The 4,612-nt window shown below is 38.4% G+C and overlaps 1 protein-coding gene across 2 annotated transcripts in view; it reads left to right on the top strand.

The window, feature by feature from the left end:
* WDR93 (WD repeat domain 93) overlaps positions 1–4,612 on the top strand; it is a 72,776-nt gene that overhangs the window by 36,030 nt on the left and 32,134 nt on the right. The gene's annotated exons all lie outside the window — the stretch shown is intronic.

Genomic DNA, 4,612 nt, shown 5'->3' with positions numbered 1-4,612 from the left:
ATCTCTTTTATCTCTGTGGCATCAGTTTTTATTTCCCCTTTATCATTTCTGATTGAGGTTACTAGAGATTTTATTTTTCTATTTCTAGTTAGTCTGGCCAGAGGTCTATCTATTGTATTTATTTTTTTCAAAAAACCAACTCCTCGTTTCATTAATTTTCAGAATGATTCTTTTGTTTCCAATTTCATTTATCTGTGATTTAATTTTAGATATTTCTTTTCTTCTACTGAGTTTAGGCTTAGATTGTTCTTTTTCCAATTCTATATGATGTTTGTTTTTTGATGTGCTCTTTCTGTTTTTCGGATGTGGGCATCTAAAGTGATAAATTTTCCTCTCAGGACTGTTAGCTGTATCCCACAGGTTTGGGTAGCTTGTATCTTCATTGTTGTTATGCTCAAGGAAATTAATGATTTCCTCTTTTATCTCTTCCTGAACCTTTAATGCCTTGTGGTCTCAGAAGATATAAGGTAAAATTTCAATTCTTTTGATTCTGTTGAGGTTTGTTTTGTTTCCTAAGATATGATTGATTTTGGAGAATGGTCTATGGGCAGATGAGAAGAACATATATTCTTTAGCTTTGGGATGGAGTGTTCTATATATAGGTCTGTCAAGCACAGTTGTTCTAGGGTCACATTTAAGTCCCTTGTATCTTTGTTCAGTTTCTGTTTAGAGGATCTTTCCAGTTCTGTGAGAGGAGTGTTAAAGTCCCCTGCTATTTGCTATTATGGTGATATGGGATATCATATTGTTCAGACTAATTAAGATCTGTTTCAGGAAACTGGGAGCATTTAAGTTGGGTGCATAAATATTTAGAATTGAAATGTCTTCTTGTTGTATTTTTCCCTTGACCCATATGAAGTGTCCATCTTTGTCTTTTTTTACTGTAGTTGCTTTAAATCCACTTGTATCTGAAAATAAGATTGCAACCCCTCTTTTCTTCTGAATTCCATTTGCCTGAAAAATTGTCTTCCATCCCTCAACTGTTGAGTTTTAATTTATCCTTTGAGGCTAAGTGTGTTCCCTAAAGACAGCAAATGGATGGCATTTTTTTTTTCTATCCAATCAGCAGTCTACACTTCTTCAGTGGGGAATTCAAGCCATTAACATTTATTGAGAGAATTGATAAGTGTGGTGGCACTCTAGACATCTTATTTTGTGAAAGTCCATTGCTTAGTTTTATGTTTTGTGTCATCATGGAAACTAGGTTTGGTCCTTTAGTTTCTCAGTGCTTTGCTGGTGATCTATTGTGATGGTCAGTGTATAGAACGGGTGGAAGTATTTCCTGTATAGCTGGTCTTGTGGCAAACTTTCTCTTTGTTTGCTATCAATTTTAAAGCTTAGCTTAGCAGACTATAGAATTGTGGGCTGGAAATTGTTTTGTTTAAGTAGATTAAAGGTAGATGACCATTGTCTTCTGGCTTGAAAAGTTTCATTTGAGAAGTCTGCAGTCACCCTGTTAGGTTTACCCAAGTACGTCAATTGTATTTCCTCCTTGCAGCCTGCAGAATCTTTTCTTTTGTCTTGACTTTGGACAGGTTCACCACAGTGTGTCTTGGAGAAGCTCGATTTGAGTTGAGATGACCTGGGGTTCAGTATCCCTCTGAAAGGAGTGTGTCAGAATCTTTGGTGATATTTGGGAAATTTTCATTTATAATTTTCTCCAATATAGCTTCCATTCCTCTGGGGCATCTTTCTTCCCTTTCTGGGATACCTATAACTTGTATATCGGTGAGTGTTCTGCTTCCTCTCTCTCTTTTTCTCTGACTCTTTAAGTATCTGACCTAGCTCAAGAGCTTTGTCTTCTACCTCTGAGATTCTTTTGTGTGGTATAATCTGTTACTGATATTTTCTACTGCATCTTTAAGTTCCCTAATTGACTGCTTCAATTCTTTTAGCTCTGTTATATCCTTTCTATATTCTTCATATCATTCATCTCTTATTTGATTCTGTTTTTGGATTTCCTTTTGGTTATTTTCTACTTTCTCAGCAATTTCTTTTATTGTTTTTATCATCCATATTTTAAATTTCCCTTCTGTCATTTCTAACATTTCTTTATAGATGGAATTCTCTGCAGCAGCAACCCCATGGTCCCTTGGGGGTGGGGGGCTTGCTCTGGTGTGGCTTTTCATGTTGCCAGGATTTTTCTGCTGATTCTTCCTCATGAGTGTTTTCTTTTATCTGTTTCCTTGCTCTAATTTTCCTTTCACTTCTTCTTGCTCTTTAAGTTACTGTGCCTCTGACCTAAGAGGTTGATGTGTCCTTTTAGTAAAAGGATAAGAAGATTAAAGAGCAAGAAGGGAAAAAAGAGAAAGGAAAAGGAATGAGTAAAAGGGAAGACTGACAAAAAAGGGAGGCACAGGAGTAATAGAGGTGTACAGTAGGGTACTTTGACCCACACCTTAACCCCTCAACCTCTGGGGGTGCTGGGTTGGTTCCCTTGAGGTCTACAGCATTTTGTCAGCCTGGGCAGACACAGTACCCCACCTCCACCAAATAGGAAGAAAAACAAAAATACTATAAATCAAACCAAAACAAACAAAAAACATTATAGGATAAAATTAAGGGGAAAAAACAAATAACAGAGGTAGAAAAACTAGGAAAAGTGAAGCTCTTATTATTAAAGAAGGCAACAATGAAAAATTATATTTACACTAGAAAATGAAAAAAAAGAAAAATAAAAATCTGGGGGGGGTGAAATAAAAACAAAGCCATATACACATATATCTTGCTGAGTATTGCCTGGGCAACAGGTGATCTTCTGGGGTATGAGATACTAATCACAATGCTGATACAGCTGTATAAGATGGAGACTGGAGGCCACTACTGGCTACTTTGTCCCCTAACCCCACAGGGTTGAGAGCCTGAATGTTTCCTCAGCCTGCTTAAAAGACACTTTAAACCATGACCCTTGGCTAAGCAGAGGCTTTCCCAGGAAAGTATGTGTTGCTGGGATCTCTCCTTAAGTTGCTGCCTGCTTATTGGGCCTGCCAAACTGGCCTCACTACACCCCGAGGGCTAAGGTTGCAAGGCAACCTATTGCTGAACAACGAAATCCCTGCTCTTCCCTGATGCCTCAGTCCTGGCCTCTGGGCTCTATTGAGAGTTACTTCTTCAGTTTCCTAAAATCTCCCAGCACAGGCCTTCCTCTGAGACCCTGAGGGCAGACCCTGCAGGAAGCTACACTGGCTGCCCATGGCTCACAACCAAACAAAGAAAGCTCTTTCTGGCCCAGCAGCTCAGTCCTAAACTCTGGAGACTGCTAAAAGTCTCTTGCACACTCGCCCAAGGTCTCCCAAGGTAGCTCAACCAAGTGCCCAAGTCCAAAAAAGAAAACACCCCACAAGGAAGGCCCTACAGGGAACTGTCTGTAATCTCACTGTTGCTATACCTACAGCCACAGCAGCTGCCACAGCCTCAGATCAAACACAACCACTTACTACTTCTCCACTGCTCCTGGAGTCCAGAAGTCTCCCACTGTCTCCCTGTGTCCCCTAAGGGATTTTTCTGGGAAAATTCCACAAGTCAGAGTTGCCTGAAGTCTTCTCTCCCCAGTTTCACCACGCCTGGTTGTAAAGAAGCTGTTACTTGGCTGCCATCTTGCCTGCAACCTCTGAGTTCATCATCTTTTTAAGTTTTTGAGCCTATTAAGTCATAATTCATTGAATTTAGTCTTTTTTTTTTTTAAACAGAGTTTCATTATGTTGCCCTTAGTAGAGTGCCATGTGAAACAGAGTCTCATTTTGTTGCCTTCAGTAGAGTGCTGTGGTATCATAGCTCACAGCAACCTCAATCTCTTGGGCTCAAGCCATTCTCTTGCCTCAGCCTCCTGAGTAGCTGGGACTACAGGCACCTGCCACAACATCAGGCTATTTTTTAGAGACAGGGTGTCACTCTTGCTCAAGCTGGTCTCAAACTCCTGAGCTCAAGCAGTCCATACATCTGGGCCTCCCAGAGTGCCAGGATTAAGGCATGAGCCACTGCTCCTGGCCTTAATTCATTGAATTTAGACATTCTAATTTATTAGGCTATGTGCTTGTATGTTTCTCCCATTTTTAAATCTCCTCTGACTCTTGTTCCTAATAATTATTTTGCCTTTTTATTTTTAAATAATTTCTTCAATAAATAAATAAATTCTTCATAGATACAACTTGATGATTTCAATTTGCTAATATTTTGTTAAGATATTTTTGCATCTATCTTTATGAAAAATATTTATACTTTAGTTTTCTTGTAACATCTTTGCTTGTGTTATCAGAGTAATGCTACTGTATAATGAGTCAGAGAATGTTCTGCCACTTCTATTTTCTGGAAGATTTTATGTAGAATTGGTATTATTTCTTCCCAAAATGTTTAATAGAATTCACTAATGAAGGCATCTGGTCCTGGAATTTTCTCTGTGAAACTGCAAATTAAATTCTGTTAGTAGATGAAGAGCTAGTTGTGTTATCTATTTCTTCTTGAACAAGCTTTTATATCCTGTGTCTCTCAAAGAATGTGTCTATTTTACCTAAGTTGTCAAATTTATTGGCTTAATGTTCATAGCATTCTTTTATTACCCTTTTGTCATCTATAAAATCTGTTGTAGTGTCATCTCTCTTTTTTTTTTTTTTTT

The sequence above is a fragment of the Otolemur garnettii genome, unplaced genomic scaffold (assembly GCF_000181295.1).
Source record: "Otolemur garnettii isolate 467f Iridium unplaced genomic scaffold, OtoGar3 scaffold00029, whole genome shotgun sequence".
Classification (NCBI taxonomy): domain Eukaryota; kingdom Metazoa; phylum Chordata; class Mammalia; order Primates; family Galagidae; genus Otolemur; species Otolemur garnettii.
This window is presented reverse-complemented; position numbering and strand designations above follow the sequence as displayed.